Raw genomic sequence first — 17,118 nt, forward strand, 5'->3', positions numbered from 1 at the left:
GCCCAAATCGGCCCCGGAAGTGGCTCCCCAAACCAGAAAGGGCCAATCCTTTGGGCCCAAGACTGCGGCCTCCTATCAAGGGGCAGACAGAGGCCCCTGGGTCGTTCTCGCCTGAGGACATCATGGGTGCGCTTTCAAGTTCACCCTCAACCAGCAGGAGTAACTCCCACCCAGGGCTCCAGGCGCCCGGCGGGGCGGACCTCCCGGGCCCCTCCCTGCCTTCCAACCCGGGCACACCGCCACCCCAGACCTGGGTCAGCGGGACGCGCGGCTTGGAGCCGGCGGAGGGCCGGTCCAGATCCCTGAGCGGAAGCAACCACGCAGCCTCCCTGAGACAAACTAAGCACACGTGCCCCGAGGGCGTCCACACACAGAACCACCGGAACCGCCCCCTACACGGCAGCGGGAGCTGTCAGCCTCGCCGACGCCCACCAGCTAATAAATTCACCAACGGAGAGAAAAAGGCTTTGCCACCACAGGGCGCCCTTTCGTTTCTGAGGCGGAAGGTGACAAGCCCCAACCCGAGTCTGGCATGACGATGGGGTCAGGCCCCAGGCCCTGGCGGGGTCCCAGGGGCGGCCCCCCTTCACCGGCACGACGGGGCGCGTGGGCCTTGTGCGGGGCCCGCGGTCACGCTTGCGGCCCCCATCGCTCACTCGTGTAGGCAGGCTTTCAAAGCGAGCTTCAAGGAGTGGCCCCTGTTTCATTACTCTGAGTCTATAAAGAGGACCTCTCCCCCGCCAGCCAGCCGGCCAGCCGGCCGGCCGGCCAGCCGTGCCACGCAGCCGCGCCTCCTCTCAGGGAACGTGCCGAACGACTGGGAGAGGTGAATGTCCGTGCGTCAATACGGACGTACTCCTGCTTTCAGGGACACGCATGCAAGGGCCCCGTGTCCCCAGCAATGCCAGGTGCTGGGCAAGGGGGTGCAGGCTCCCTCTTCGAACAAAAAACAAACAAGAAAAAGACCCTGGATTGGGTCGGCCGGAAATCCCCGTTTCTACCTTCTGATCTAGTCATTCGGATTTGGGGTGGGTGGGCGGCGTATCCAGGTTACGGAAAAGCTTTTGATCGTTTCTTGTGCCCAATGTTCGAAAAGGAGACCCGGGGTGTGGGTGTGTGCCGGGGGAGCGGTTTGTTTTGAAAGGAAGACAGTCTCTGGGCGGTTGCAGGTTCGGGGCTGGCTGCCCTAAGAACCACCGGGAGGGGCTGCTAAAAATACAGATGTGCTGGCCCCACCTGATGTTTCCCCGACGGGCGCTGGGTGGAGCCCCAGGAGGCTGACCCCCCACGAGGGGTGCCCCAGGGGTGTCCCCTGCTCCCGGGGCCACCCCCTCAAACCACCTGGGCACCCCTGGGGACTGCACGAGTCACTCACGTGGAAACCACCAAGGCCACAGCCAGGCTCTTGCGCTAAAGCCTGTATGGGCTCCCGGGGCCGGGCCGGGGCACTATGGGGTGCTGGCATTCGCTGTCCCCCTCGATGCATGGGGCACCAAGGCCCTCTCCGGCCCCCAGCTTTCCTTTCTGCAGGGACCTGGTGAAACAGACTGTGCAGAACTGGACATGGCCGAGGCGGGAAGGGGACCTGGGGCCAAGTCCCCGCACGCCCCGACGCTGCAGTGGCCAACGTTCCGTTCCCGCTTCCAGCAGCAATGCCAGCAGCAGGGTGCAGACAGGGCCGCCTGAGCGCTGCCTCAGCCTCCGCGCCGCGCTGACCGTGCGCGCTCCCCGGGGCCTGCGAAGATGGAACCAGGCCTTGCCCACGGCTGGCCTGCCCTGCCCCCAGCCCTGTGCACCTGCATTCCAGCGCTGGCTGCCTCCCAAGGGCGTGTCCATGGATCATCTTGTTTTCCGGGGGAGATTTTTTTTTAATGGCGTCAATTCAGCCCCGAGAAACTGCTGGCCGATGAAATGACTGGCCCGCCCTGGAGGGGACCAATGGTCTCTTCCACAGACCCTGGAAGGACCTTCCCAAACACGGGCCCCCAGCCCCGCCTCCCATTTGCCAAGCACATGCCCCGTACCACTGGCCCCTGGAGCCCAGCAGCAGAGCAGAAGGTGGCCGTGCTCAGGGGCGCAGGCCCGCACACTGTGCTGACGCTGCAGGCGCCGGCTCGGTCCCTGCCAGGGAGGGAGAGCATGGCCAAGAGGAGGTGACCGAGTACCGCTCACCTCCAGGGCCGGGTCAGGGACGCACTGGACACCCACAGTGAATCAGCCACCCAGTGCGACCTGGGCCAGTCACCAGACCCTGCTGTTGCCCGAGCGACCACCTCGTGCCAGGAAGACAAACCCATCAAGCCAGGCCAGTGCCCACAGCACTACGGACGCACTGACTGGCCCCCTGCCCTTGGACCTGGAGCAGGGAAGGGGCTGGACACGGTGCCTCTTCCTAAACAACCCCCCAGCCCCCCAGGAACAAGGCCCGGTCCAGCCCCTCTTCCTCTGCGCTGCGTGCAGGTGCTGAGCCAGCCCCCAGCAGAACCCCTGCATCAAGGGGACTGAGGCGGGGGGCGGGGGGAGGGGGGGGCCCACCCGCGTCCTCGGAAAAAGGCCGGCAGCACTGAACCACTCGCTCTTTCTTTTTCTCCGAGAAGGGAAAGTAGGTCTTAAATAGAAAGTAAATATTTTACTAGGCATTTCTCGAGTGACCTAATACAGAGCAACATTCCACAGTCTAAAAACAACCTCCTGACCGGGTTCCAGTTCATCACTTCGGCCCCAGGAACCCGCGAGCGGAGGGGCCGCTCCCCGACCTCGCACGTCTGCCCCCGCCTGGCCCCACGCACTGTGAGTTCTGAGTTTTTTCACAGCACCAGGATTCCCACCCCCCAACCCCAAACCCTTTCACCTGCCCCATAAAACGTATCCATCCCTCCTGAGCAAAGGCTAAGCCCAGCCAGCCCCCTGCCCGTGCGGGTCTCTGCCCCGCCGCCTCCCACTGCGGGTGCGGGGCCCCCTGCGCCCCACACCGGCAGGCAGGTGGCACCCCAGGAAACCACCCCGCTGCCCCCACAGCGCCCCGGGGCAGGAGTCGCCGTGTCACTTGTGTATTTAGTTTGTACTGAACACCCGTGATGCGTCAGGCCTATTCAAAGTGCCTTCTAAATATCACCTCATTGAACCCTCCTCCAGCAGGCCCTGTTCCTTTCCTCCCGTTAGATTTAGATTCAGAACCGGAAGTCGGAAGTCCTTTGCAAGGGCTCCGTAAACCCCAAATACCCTCAGGCATCTCGTTCCTTCACCACACTTTCTAGAAGAGTCTGTCGCAGCAGATGCCACACCCCTGCTGGTGACGAGGCGTTCTGTCACCTGTAGTAGAGACTGTGAGGGAAGGCCGTCCCTCCTTGGGCCCAGCCTGAGCCCTGGGAGGTCAGCAGACCTTTCAGTGGGACCTGTCCCTCACCCACCTGAGCACAGAGAACACCAAGGCCAGCCCCGTGCTCCGGAGAGGGTGGCCAGATGACCCGGAAATCACCTGCTCGCGAAACCCCCAGCTACAGATCCGGCCCAAATGTGGCCCTGCCCTGATCGTCCCACAAGTGACCGAGAAACACCCCCGCCCCCGTCGTTCTCCAGAAGATGAAAGGAATTAGGGGGAAAACAACCCTTTTTAACCTCCCTTGCCCAGATGCCTTTTTTTTTTTTTTTTTAACAGAACCAGAGTTATCCTCGCCACGTGTGTTGCAAGTGGTTGTGCAGAGCTCCGAGGGGCTGCGAAGCTCTCGGGCGGAGTGGAGGCACAGAGTGCCACCCAAACAGTTCGTCCCCACCCTGCTCCCTTCCTGCCCCGGGACGCCAGGCACTCACACGCGGCGGGCTCATAATTACTGCAAAGAAAACTCCAGTCACTCCGCGCTCCTTCCTTTGTCCACTACACTTGGAGCACATCTGGGCAGATTAGGAAGGGGAAAAATTACCCCCTGTTCAAAGTCCTCCTTAAACACTCAGGAAGACATCATTACAGACCGAATTCCAACTTTAATTCTGAAATCTCCTGGCTTTTGTCAGCTGAAGCCACATTCTTAATCCCAGGCTTAGTTGAGAAATGAGAAGAAAGGATGGTGTGTATAGAAAAAAAAGAAAAAGAAAAAGAAAAAAAAGGAAAGAAACCCTCAGCTCCGAGTGGGAAGCATCAGCATTTTGGAGAAGCAGGAAGACACAGAACCCCGCACAAAGGCCAGGCCGAGAACAGGGCTTCGGGAGCCGACAGCGCCTGTGGCACCAGCGCGGGCTGCGGGGAGCCTGCCAGGTCGCCCTGGGGGCTGCTGCGAGGCCCCAGGCGTCCAGCCCCAAGGCCTGCCCAGCCCCAAGGCCTGCCCGCAGAGCCAGGGATCCCCCCTCCCGGATCTGAGACCACCCACAAACCCTGGCTCCCAGCAAGAACCTGCCTGCTGTGGCCGGCCTGCAAAGGATGACGGAACTGCTAGGGACGTCAGAGAGTTCCTTGCCCAGATGCCGTCGGCCCCGGCCACATCCCCTGTCCAGGCAGATGAGCCCCAGAAGGCGGCACCGCATGAACGAGAGGCCTGCGGAGGGGCTGGCCCAGCGCCGCTCGGGCCCGGCAGCCCACCTAGGCACCACCCGTCCCCACTGAGGGGAGGCCTGTAGGAGACCGCAGGGGGCTTCAGGCAGAACATAATCATCACCCGAGCTGGAGCCGGGCCAGCACGCGGGGGCGACGTGACTCCCTGGTCAAAAGACGACTTCCTCGCCCGCACTCCCCGACCCCCCACCCCCGAAGACCAGGCGGGACCCACAGGCCCAGGCAGCGTGTGCACTGGCCCCCCAGCCCCTCGGGGGCCTTGGGACTCCAGCCAAGGCTTCAGGGATTTCCCAAGCACCCCTGTGTTTGCAAGCACACACGTGCTCTCGAGAGGAAGAGATGCATTGTAGGGAAGGAAGGTAATCTCGTAATTAAAGGAAAGCCTGTTTTTCAGGAAGATCTCCACCTTGTGGGGACCTTGCCTAAGAGGAAGGAAGCCAAGGTCCGTCCCAGAGCTCCTGTATCACCTGCTCTGGGCGCCGTTCAGGTGAGTCAATCACCCAGCAGGGCCACCTCCAGATGCCAGGACGCGCCCAACTTTGTGTGGGCCCCTTCCACTCTGACAGCCTCTCTGAAAAGAAGGCTGTTCCTTTTGTTCCCAGGAGTCATTCAAATTCCTCTCTAAGGCCAAGGCAAACGCAGGGCAACAACCCAAAAGAGGTTTACCCGGCTGAATCGAGTTTCGGGCCGGTTTTTACAAAGGTGGTGCAAACAGGCCATTCCCATTTGGTGAAATGCTCACTAGGCTCCCCCCCACCCCCCGCCCCCCATTGAACACAGGAACCAACTGCTGCTGTAAGAGGTACACAAGGAATCCAGGTGGGCAGTGAGAAGCAGCCAGAGAGAGGGGAGGAAGGCCGGCTGCCCCTTCGGCCTCCAGCCCCTCCCCCAAGAGGAGCTCACAACAGGAAGGAGGGGGCCTGCTTGGAGAAGACTTGGCAGAGTTCACTAATCCAGACCACAAACTTGGAAACTGCAGTCTATCTACTGATAACATGACACCTGGCTACTGAATCCCATTTTACCACCAAAACCCCTAAGCACCGTGAGAGCGTTCCACCTCGCCAGGGAGTGTTGGTATGGGAGACTGGGGGGGGCGGGGCTTCAGAGTCAGCCAGAGGGAGGGCAAGGGAGAAAACCAGATGGGGAAGGCAGAGGGGTCTCCCCTTGCTTAGTGTGGCAAAGCCACTCCCAAATGTAACCAAGTGCCATTCCAAAGCCAAAAGGGTTCTCAATTCCCTCCAGATAAACGCCAGCCAAATAGAGTTGGAACGGGCGCATCTTCAGGCGGCCCTTCCTTACTTAACCTAACCTCCCTGACCCCCGTTTCCTCATCGCTGAAGCAGCCAGGAGGATGTGCGGGCGAGGGGAATGCGCCCGGCCCTCCAGGTCCTTCCGGCGCCTGCTCTCTGCCTGGAAGGTCCGCGGTGCAGAGGGACAGGCCTTCCCCATGGGGCCCCGTCTACTGGGCCCGCCACTCGGGCGTCTGATCCCGAGCCATGCTGTTCATTAACCCGGAGAGGGCAGTGAATGTAAAACAGGCCTGGTCCAGGAAACCATCTAGAAACCCCTTCTTAGCGGTAGATGGTGAGATCCTAACAAAAGGTCGTTAATCACAGAAGGAAATTAAAACAAGCCAGACTTCTCCTAGCCCCATGGGATCTGGAAAGCAGCAACCCTGGGCCTGAGAAAGGTAATTGTTGCCCAGAGGTCCCTGTGAACCCCGGGGCGGCAACGGAGCGGCACCTCGGGCAGGAGTCCGCCTCTGCCAGGCCCGCCCGCTGGGACGGCGCAGCCAACAGCAGGTCCCCATCTCAGCTCGGCTGCTTTGGGGCACGGGGGTGTTGCTGCGTGCCTCCCTCATCCGACAGGACCTCACCTTGTGAAAACCCAATGCCACATACACAGGTACCCAGGGGTAGTGATAGACACTAAGTAAATGCCCAATGCACGGTAGTAACAACGGAACCTTAACAAAAACAGAACTGCTTAAACGGCCTAGTGGGCACGCAGGGATTCCTCCGCCAGAACCGGGGTGCCAAGCGGCCGCGTCCCAGGTCGTCCTGGCGCCACCGCTCAAGGGTGGATCAGCTCTGTTCCCCGCGCTGGAGAACCCCTCCCCCTCCCGAGAGCAGACGATGCAGCCCCGGCCTGCGCTGGATGAAGACCTTAGGGAAGGCCCGGTGGCCCTTGGAATGTCCCGCACAAACTACTACCGCCACGTCGAGTACAGGCCCAAACACCCAGAGGAAGGCCTTCCGTGGGGGCCTCGGCCGCCCCAAGGGGCCGGATGACCACATCGCAGCGATGTGGCCCTTCACCGTCCGGTGCAACTTGGCCACCATCGCGCAGTCGGTCAATGACTCTCCACGTTCACCAGGAAGGGGAGAGTGGGGACACGACAGGGACTACGCGACCCGGGAATGTGGTCACTAAGGGTGGCTTGGGCATGGGCAGCCCGGTACCTGGTTGTGGTCCCAGCCTCGGGGAGAGTTTGGACCCGCCTCAGGGTTCGGCGTGGTCTCTGAGCTCCTTGCTGGGACCGGAAGGGGCGCGGGCGACGCTGGGGGTGTGTGGCGGAACCCTCCGCCCAGGTGACCCCGCACAAAGGCCCTGGGCAGGGAGGGAGGAGGAAGTGGGCCGCGGGGGCGGGGCCGTTTCTAGCACCCTGGACAACTTCCCCGGGCGGGAAGCAGCTTTCCATTTACAAGTGAAAGGGGAGCGCGAGGCAGGGGGGAGGGGCGCTTCCGGCGGGGCCAGCCCAGGTGGGGGGCAGGTCGGCCGGCCCCTGGGAAGGGCGGGCTCCGGGACCGTGGGCCCTCACCTGCTGGTCTGGACTCCGGGCGCCGGGCCCCCAAGCCTTTGGGGATGGGAGACAGAGGCCTGGCCGGGCCGGGCCGGGCCGGGCCTCCAGGTGGAGCGCGGCCAGGTGCGGAAGCGGCGGGCAGCGGCGCGGTAGGGCGGAAGTCCCCGGCCTCGGCCTGGATGGACTGTCCCTGGGGCCCCACCCGCGCGCCACCGGCCCTGAGGCCGGGAAGCGCCTTGCTGGGACTCCAGCGGCAACTCAGTATTTCTCCCTCACGCAAAACAGGAATTGCTCTATTTACCTAGCCCGTAGGAGCGTTGTGAGGATTAGTAACTGCATAATGTTCCCAAGATCAAAAACATTCTGAGATTTTTACTTGTAGGCACTTATATGGTGCATACTGATATCTGTGCAGAAAAACAGACGTATGGATTGCGCTCCTGGAGTGCCTTCAGCCCTCAACCCGAAGGTGCCGTGTGTTCTCCCGGGATCCTAAGGAACCGGGTGGAAAATGTCATTGCCAACTGCCTCCCACGCTGGGCCTCCTGCTCCAGCCAGTCCCTGGAGAGCAGATGAGCACCAGCCAGCGGTACAGATTTCTGGAGAAGGGACAGGAGAAACTTTAGAAGTATGTCACCCCCCCCCCCCCCATTAGGTAGTTGGGTCGAAGTGAGGAGCGCCCCCGGGGTCTCTGGGGTTTGGAAAGCCTTGCCCCGAGCCCAGGCCCAGAGGTCAGTCAGCTCGGCCAGTGCTAGGAACCCACGCAGCCCGTCTGGCCTGGCAGCTCCGATGCTAGGCCTCCCTGGTGCCAACGACACGCTGTTCCTCCCACAAAGGCAGCCCAGTGGCCAAGAGAGGCCGCCCCACTTCAGGCGGACTGAGTTCTCAGAGCTCCGGAGGGCCCTCCCTGCTCGCCTGGCACTGGCTGCGCTCCCGGTGGGCAGGCCCCGGAGCTGCAACGCCCACCAGCTCTCCCCCCCCCCCCCCCAAAAACGGCTGGTGCAGACGCCCCCACCCTTCCCCAGGCCCACCGGGGCCTGCGCAGGCCGAGGATAAACTGGGACTGTTTGCACTTCTGGGCCACCGGCACTCAAGTCATCCATCAGCAAAAGAATCAAGTCCCAGCCCGAGTTCATTCAACAGGAAAGGTGCTCAAACCCTCTCCCGGCCTCCCGACCCTCAAAAGCAAAGAAACTTCACCTGCTCTTCCTCCCTCCTCTCCACCCCACCCCACCCCACCCCCTCCACACACACACACACACACACACACACCTGGGGCAGGTTCCACACTCACACTTCCAGGTTTGATGCAGGCCATTTACACTCTGCTCGCCCCGGGCAGACTTTTTTTAACGGCCAAGACAGGAGAAAAATCCCATTAGGCCAGAGGAGTTGACCTCATGATCTCAGTCTACGGTTGCTTCCAAAGAAACTTCCCGGGAGTCCGTGACTCTATAATGAAGTTTTTGTTTGTCCTGGGCTGGGGCAGATTGCTGGAGTCCGGATTTCAGGCCTGGCTGGAGCGCAGCGGCGAGCTTCCAACCCCTGGGCGCGCCGGAGGAAGACCCGCAAGCCGGCTCTGTCACGCAGGCCTTAAAAAGGCCCGCGGAGGGTCCTGCCGCCGCCTAGGCCCGGCGCCGCCCAGGAACAGCGCTGCGATTTCCGATCAACCTTCAAACCAGTTAACAGTGTCTTTCAAGTCATAATCAAGGATTTACTTTAATGCAAAAAGCGCGTTTCTGATCAGAAGAGCGCTTTTGAAGGGAGTCAAAGCAACAACATAAAGAAAGGTATTTCTGCACATTTTACAAGTGGGAAAGACTGTGAGAGCCACAGTAATGAAAAGCACTCCCTGCCCCCGCCCCCTCCCGCCTCCTGAACTGCCTGGGATTCCTAGAAAACTGCCAAGGTGAGCCTGCCCGCCAGGTTCCGGACGGGAGCTCGTCGGAATTACTGCCCTCTAAACTCCACCGGCCCTTCAGGGGGAAGGCAGGCTCTGTTATTACCTAGGAAAGAAGCCCAGCTCTCTACCAAACCAGAGGTATCGCTGGCCCTATGCATAAGAACCCAACTGCTTCATCAAAATTCGTGTGAATATTAAACCCAACAGGCAACCATCTGTTAAATTTAGTCACAGAAACAGTTACACCAGGTCATTTCTAGAACATTCACCCAGGGAGGGGGACTGGGCTAGACACAGATGGCAAGATCACCTGGCCCCTGAAGTTCTGACGGAGTGGGCCTGGCCGAGATGAGACCCAGCCCGGCCCCCAACGGTGGCCGGCGTCTACCCCGACTCCACGTGGGCGAGGGGTGGGAAGGAGAGGGAGCAGGAGGACCTGTCCTCTGGCCACGGGCTGGCTCCACGCTGGGCCCTCAGCCCCCACGTGGGCGCAGGGCCGCTCCGTGAATGGGGGAGGTGAGGCAGCAGCCGCAGCACAAAACGCGAAAATCCAACAATCCCTCATTTCAGCTGCGCTTTCCCTGACACTCCGCACGGGGGGCGGGCGGGGGCGCCAACAGCGGCAAAAACCCGGCTTCCACGTGAGGAGTAACGCAAACAGACACAACTGCTTCCTGTGCCTTAAGATGCCCCCATTTCTGGGGAGAGCTGGATATGATTTCTTCAAGTTGCATTGCAAGGGGGAAAGTTTGCTCTTTCCCCACTTTCTCTGAAGGACCTACCTATCTGCTTTGAGAACCTTTCCTCAAAACAAAACAAAAAAAGGCAGAGTCCCGGGGAGGAACAGCACACAAAGTCCCCCTCGCAGTCCAGAAAAGACCACCTTTTACGAAAACCCCGGCCGCGAGCAGCCACATCCCTGCGCCCGCACCCAGGCCGCAGCTCCGGAGGGTCCTGCGCTCCCCGGCAGTCAGAGGATTAAGCGAAACGGGCCCTCAGCCCCCAGGGTCCACAGCGCCCACGAACAATGGCCTGGCTCTCTCCCTATTGTACATTCTGTATTCATTTGCGGATCCCTCTCTTTTTGCACAATGTGCAGAGCCTCCTTTTCACTGGGTAGGTACTGAGAGGCCCAGGGCGGCCAGGGTTGAGGCTGTAAACACTCTGTAATGATCGCTAAAAGCAAACTCCAGATTGGGCCCCAACATCCCCCCGAACGTCATTACAGTCACACTGATGGCCTTCGGATACTCTCCATTAAGTCGGGATCAAAAGAAACCGGGAACACCTTAAAAACGGTGCTGGAGTTTTTAACGATTATTAAATATAATTTTCCAAACCAAGAGATGGGGTTAAAAAAGAAAAAACCCTTTCATAAGTCTTTGATACATGTATCCCATCAAACATGGACTTGAATAAAAATTAACTTCAAAAGATTGGTCTGGGAGAGAAGCCTAGCATCCCCTCCCCACAGCGCTGTAACTGTAGCGGGTAAATTAGGGCATGCTCACCAGCTGCACGGGCGGAAACCGATATCCGCCCAGCAGCTCGGCCTCGGGGGGCATATCCATTCCAGCCTCGTCATGTGCCCACTGAAAGTTCTCAGTCAAGTCCACACAAGCACTCCTTCCAGAGCGACTGGGGGGAAATGAGCCCCCATTTCCGCTCCTGTTATGGACCAGTACTTCTTTTCAAAGGCTCAGGAAGACGGCACTCACTTTTTAATTACTGCAAAAAATGCGTTCCACCCCCCCCCCACCCCCAACTATCAGCCTGCCGGTGGGTGGTGGGAGGTTCTCGGAGGGACGCCCGGCCTAACAGAGCCGTCCTGGCCGATCGTGAAGGTGCGAATATGCGTGTGTGGCCTGTATCAGGGGCAGGGACACTTGGGCTGCTGCTCTTCACTGATGGGAAGATTATTAACGGAGGGACCCAGGCTGCACTGACATACATTATGGTGACAGCCCTCTATATTGAAATGACAAGAGGTAAAAAATGACAACTGGGGTGGCCATTCTACCGTAGCTGTAAACTCTTTACATTTTTTCCATTTAGGGAAAGCGTTCCGTGCAAAGGATATAACTTTGCCTCCAAAGATGATTCATGCGGAAGGGGACTGCTGGCCGGCGGCACTCTGCCACTGTCCTGGCGGTGCCTCCTGAGGCGAGATGTCCTCCCTTTTTGTTTTTAATCAGCAAATCTCGAGGATTTCCAACGGTGGGAGCCACTCTGGGCTCCCTTGGCTTTCGAGCTTCTGTGGTTCCCAGCAAAACAGCCTTCTGGATTCCAGCGTGCTGCTTGGTGCTGCTCGTTCTGTGCCTACTCTGGGTCTTCACCCTTTAATGACCGAGTGGCTGGCTGCTCAGGCCCTGGCAGAGTGGCACGTTGATCTTGTAGTTTTGCTTGTGGTTGCTGTGGTGGCTGTTCGCTTCATTTCATCTCTCTTTAAAATGCTTTTCAGACTTATGAATAGGATTCTTGTTTGGAGTTTTAGGAGTCAAGAGTAAAGCTATTGATTATTCCCTGAAAGGGGAACACTGAGGGGCTAGTTAATAATTACACACCAAGTTTTCCTGCTCTGTCCTGTGTACACGACCAGAGGAACACCGCCAGGGACAGGAACAGGTGTGCCCTCAGTCTCAAAAGGCCGAAATATGGCACTGGTGTATTTTTACAATGCCAGTACTGTTTGTTTTTAAGTGGCCAGACTTCTGTATTTCTTAACTTTAGAGAGGCACACTTTGCAAATATTTCTTCCCTGAGTCAAGGACTAAGTCATAGGCATGAGGTGAAACTCTTGCTGGGCAAAAAAATACATTTTAGAAACAAAGAGGTTTATTTTTAAAATCACAGTAAGGAAAGGTAATGCGCCCCGCCCCTCCCCCAGCACACCACCCATTCAAGGGCCAGTTTCAAAGATCCCAAGTGAAGTCGTAAATAACACGGGGCCCTGAGCACAATCGCAGAGCCACCCCACCCTCAGCCTCATTAAGGTGCAATTAGAAAGGAGGGCGACCACAGGCCCCTTAGCCTTATCCTTCCAAACAGAAGAGTTAAACCACAAAGCACCTTGTCAGGTTCCGAGCAAGCTCCCAACTTCACATGTTTAAATTCCCTCTAATAACTGCTTTCCACCAGGACAAACTGGGGTCCCTTACCCCCGGGGCACAGAAAGCCAATCAGAGCCATAAATTCCTTTTGCCTTCAAGCCTCACTCCCTTGTACGCAGGGCAGGGAGGGGGGAGGGGGTGACCCCACATCAACACTTACACTAAGCCCCTCAATGCTACAGAAATATGCTGGCTTATTTCCTTTGTTTGGTCCTGTTATACTTGATCAAGTGTGAACGATTAAACTGGTTTCATTAAAGGCAAGTGCATTCACGGCTAACATCGAACTTCAATGACCACTGTAAGCATATTTTGCAGGAAGGAGGGCCTGCTTTTTTGGTGGAAACCTACCGTCTCATTAACTTTTCTTTGGGGGGCAATAAAAAGGGCACCAGGGGTTTTTACAGGGGAGTGTCAGGGCAGTTCGTTCGGAGATCTGATGCCAGACAAAAGGATATTTAGTGTTTCAACCCTGGGATACAGCCCCTGTTACCTACAATAAAAAAAAGAAAAAAGATTCCTGTTTCGATATTAAAGCTGCTCTGACTGAAAGTGTTTAATTAGCATGTTGAATATCACTTTATAATTGCTGTAAGAAGTACTCTTTGAAATCAAAGGACTATAAAAACAAGATCCTTTAAAGTCCCATTACTTCAAAATATAACAGATTTGTTAAAAAAAAATCAAAACAGTGTAATTCTCCGAAGTACACGAAAACTAATTCTACTTTGAGAACCCTAGAGGCAGAACTGCAGTCTTAGATACTGAACACGAGGTAATTCTTAAAATGCCTTTGAACCCAACAGCCGAGCAGGGAAGACTCGTAGGAGAGTTTAATATATTTCGCCAAAGTCAGGAGGCAGTCACTTTGTAAACTAACCAAAATACAGGTCCCCTCCAAATTATCCATGTCAGATAAAAATACACCAGTCTCTAGACTATCCAACAGAATTGCAAATAAGGCACTTTGCATTTTAAATTCCCAATGCATATTTATAGAATAGAATTCTCTTGTCTACCCTTCAAGCCACTCACATCTGACTCTCTAAGAACTTAACCCGATCTTCCATCTTTAAAGAAAAAGGGGGGGTGGAGGAATCCAGAAAGATCTGTTTGGCTCGGATAGGGCAAGTGAGCCCGGCATGAGACGTAGGCCACTGCCAACAGCCTCCCTCGCAAGGACACAGAGCAAACGGCATTTCTACGAAAAATTCCTCCTTTTCCCTGTAAAATACGGAACGCGGGGACCCCGGGAGCCAACTGCTGCTTGGGCCGCCTCCGGAAAAAGTACTCGGGGGCGGAGGGGGGGGGGTGGGATCACCACACTCGCGTACACGTACACTCAGTGCCCGTGACCGTCCGCGGCGGAAACAGAGGCACTGGAGACCGTGTGTACGCGTGTGTGTCTCGCCGCGGCCGGCTGTGACCACGCAGGGCTCCCGGGCCCGCGGCCCCACAACATCAAGGTGCTGCGTGGGTTGCGGGCGATCTGCCACGCTGCGGGGCTCCCAGCTGGAGGAAGGCCTCGGCTCGCCCAGGCGGCCGCGCGTCTCTGCCCAACTTGCCCCGGGGCGCTGGGAAGAGCGCGAGGGAGAGAAAGAAAGGCGCTTCCCCTCGGCCGCGCGGGTCCGTCCTGGCTGCGGAGCACGAGGAGGAAGGAGACCGCGGCAGCCCAGCTGTAGCTGCGCCGCGCCGGGTCCCCGCCGCCCAGGGCGCGCCCTCGCCAGCCCCTCCTGCTAAACTTTTTCTTTTTCGTTCGCCCCACCCGAAAAGTGCAGCCTGAGCGGGGAAGGCGGGCGGGCCGGGCTCGCGGCGGCAGCCGGCGAAAAGGAAGTGGTGCCCGCGGGAGCGCGGCCGGGCAGAGGAAATGCCCGGCCCGCCTGGCCCCCGCCCGCCGCCCGGCCCACCCCCGACCCCCGCCCCGCTGCGACTTTGGCGGGCCGAGCCCAACACGGCAGTGTTGGCGGCGGCGGCGGCAGATGTGGCCCGGCTGCCCGGAGGAGCCAACAATGCGGGGCCGGCAAAACAAAAGGGTTCCACTTCTCCTCCTCTCCAGTCTTTCGCTAGCGCTCCCGGGGCGCCGCGCGGGATCCCGGGCCAGCAGGGGCCGCTCCCCTGGGGGCCCCTGGCCGCGCGCGCGCCCCGATTTCTCTGCGAACCCCCGCTCGCCCCCGCCCCCGCCCCGCAAGCGCAAGGCCCCGCGCGCTCGGACTCCCGGTCCCCGGGGATCCGGCCATATTGTCCCCGCGGCGCGCCGCGCGCTCGGCCTGGGTCGCGGGCGGTCCCCGCGCGCGCACCCACCGGCCTCGGGGAACAGGAGCCGGGGGCGCCTAGGAAACCGTCGCCGAGACGCCGCCGCTACCGCTGCTCTTTGGACGCCGCCGTGCTCGGGATTTCTTTTTTTATTTTTTCTATGCCAATCCTGATGGGAAGGTGACCGCCTACTTCGCATTCATCAACTCTCATCACAACAACAAAAATCCCGGCGCGACCGACAGCGGGGGGCAGCAGGCGAGGACCCCCTAGGCCGGCACCCACCCCCGGGCGCCAAGCAGGGACACGGGGCCGGGGGCGCAGACCCAAGATGTCCTCGGACGCCGGCTTCGTGTCCTTCGCCCTCCTTCCCCGCCCCGAGTGGCGCAGTGAGGCGCGGGCGCGGCGCCCCCAGCCCGCCGCCGCAGGTGAGGCGGGGGCGGCGGCGGCCCCAGCCTTCCCCCGGGGCCCCTCTTACCTCGTCCCGGGCCGCCAGCGTCCACGGCGAAGGGCGCCCACCCGGGAGGCGGCGGCGGCTCCCGCCCCTCCCACCCCACCCGGCGGCGGTGGCGGTGGCGGCGGCTGTGCGGCGCCCCCCCCTCAACGCGGCATGGCTCTCGGCTCGGTCCTCCGCTCCTCCGGCCACCTTAAAATGACACACGCACACAGGGACACACACACAAAAACTTAATCTCTCTAGCGCCCCGCCCCTCCCCCTCCCACCCTTCCCTCCCCACCCCTCCCCTCCCTACCCCTCCCCTTCCCTTCCTCCTCCTCCCCTCGCCGCGGAGCCTCTTCCTACTTCCCCACCCACCCACCCCCTTCCTCCGCCCACCCGGCTCCCAGGGTTCCCCACCCGAGTCCGGGCCCGCGCGCGCCCGCCGGGAGGGGGCTACACTGGGGGTCCCCGGCCCGCGCACGCCCCGCGCCGTGCCGTGCTCACCCCCGGGAGGATGCTAATTCCAACTTGGATCGGGGGAGGGAGCGTCCTGGATGCCGAGCGCCTCCCGGCTATTTGCTCTTCTTTATTTGTTTTCTCCTCCGGGGAAGGAGGAGGAAAGCGGAGAGAAAAGGAAAGGAAAAGAAGCTGCGCCGGCCGCGTCTCCGGCGTCCGCCGGCAGCTCCGGAGCGAGGCGGGAGCGAGGTGAGGGTCGCAGCTCGCTCACTCCTCGTTCCCCCCCGCCTTTTTTTTTTTTTTTTTTTTTTTTTTTTTTTTTGGCAAAGGCGGGGTCTCTCTTTGCAAACCAATGACACAACCCCACATGGGCCAGCCTCGCCCCCTAGAGCTACTCCTTACTACAAATCGGCTCTCTCCGGGGATTAGTGGCTCCGCGAAAGTGCACACAGGCACGGCGGGCGGGCCGGCGAGGGGGCCTGGCGCTGCGGGCACTCCCCGGCCCAGCCCCGCCCGGGAGGCCCTCGAAGAGTGCGGGGGGGCTTCGACGGCCGGGCCCAGGGTCCCACCCCAGCGGCCCGTACTCCGCCCCCCCATTCGCCCTCCTTCCTCCTCCGCCCCGTCCACGTGGGGCTTCGGGCGGCTGGCCACACGGGGGGACGCGAGCCTGGCCGGGCCTGGGCGCAGCGCCCCGGCGTGGCTTTGGCCCCATCGGGCCCCCGCCAGGCCCGCGGCGCCGAGCTGCCCCCTTCGCGGCCCCGCGGCTCCAACTTCCTCCTGGGCCCCCGCGCCCGCCGCGCCCGCTGCGTCTGCCTTCCCAGGCCCGCGGGGTCAGGCGCGGGCCGGCCACAGGGGGCACTTGAGCTCCCCAAATCCGGATCCGGGAGCCAGTGCCCGAGCCTTGCCCGAGAGGTGGCGATGGCTGTGGGTGCTCGGAGAGAGGGCCTTATGTGCTGGAACTTGCAGCGGTTGTGTTCCCTACGAGAAGCAAAACATTTTTTACACATTAAAAAAAAAATGTTCCTTTCTGTTGCCTGGATCTGGCCGGGCTATTTTTAGAGCTTTCTTTTGGGTGGGAGCTCCGGGCCTCGCGGGAGAGGCGCGCTGCGGCCTGGGGGGCCTAAGAGTCGGGGTCCGAGGCTCATGTGGCGCCCTTCGCTGCCAGGGACCCGCGCCTCTGGACGCCGCGAGATTAGAGCCTGGACGCCAAACCTGGGGACTCAGGCCGAGCGCCGGCCGCACCGGGGCTGAATGACTGTTTACGGGGTCGGAGTGCCCCTCTCCCTGGCCCCAGAGCCCCCCAAACTCATCTCAGTTCCCCGAGGTCGGCCGCGCGTTCTCCAAGCGCCTCTGTGTGGGCTGAACGGAGCCTTTAGCCTCGAACTGCTCAAAAACCATATTGAGATGTTAGGGACTGGATTGAGACGTAGAGCAGGAAAGGCGTGGGGAGGGCTGTGAGGTCCGGCCTCCGCTCCGCAGGCCCGCGGCCATGCCAGGAGCCTAGCGACTGGAGAGCACCACGCCCAGCCGAGCGGAGGAGACTCGCTGGGTCCCCGGGGGCCAGGAAAGGGCCACCAAGCTGGGACTCAGGCGGCCGCGGAAGGG

The 17,118-nt window shown here is 60.3% G+C and overlaps 1 protein-coding gene across 3 annotated transcripts in view; it reads right to left on the reverse strand.

Moving 5' to 3' along the window:
* CTBP2 (C-terminal binding protein 2) overlaps positions 1-15,755 on the reverse strand; it is a 135,681-nt gene extending 119,926 nt beyond the window's left edge. For all 3 annotated transcript variants that reach the window (XM_054581674.1, XM_054581676.1, XM_054581672.1), the window contains exons 1-2: positions 15,562-15,755; positions 15,097-15,264 (exon numbers count right to left, since the gene is read on the reverse strand). The gene's annotated coding sequence lies outside the window, so the exon portion shown is untranslated. The remainder of the gene's footprint in view (positions 1-15,096; positions 15,265-15,561) is intronic.
* Between the last annotated feature and the right edge of the window lie 1,363 nt (positions 15,756-17,118).

This window comes from Pteronotus mesoamericanus, unplaced genomic scaffold, assembly GCF_021234165.1.
Source record: "Pteronotus mesoamericanus isolate MK-2021 breed Mesoamerican mustached bat unplaced genomic scaffold, CSHL_Meso_final contig_657, whole genome shotgun sequence".
In the NCBI taxonomy this organism is placed as follows: Eukaryota; Metazoa; Chordata; class Mammalia; order Chiroptera; family Mormoopidae; genus Pteronotus; species Pteronotus mesoamericanus.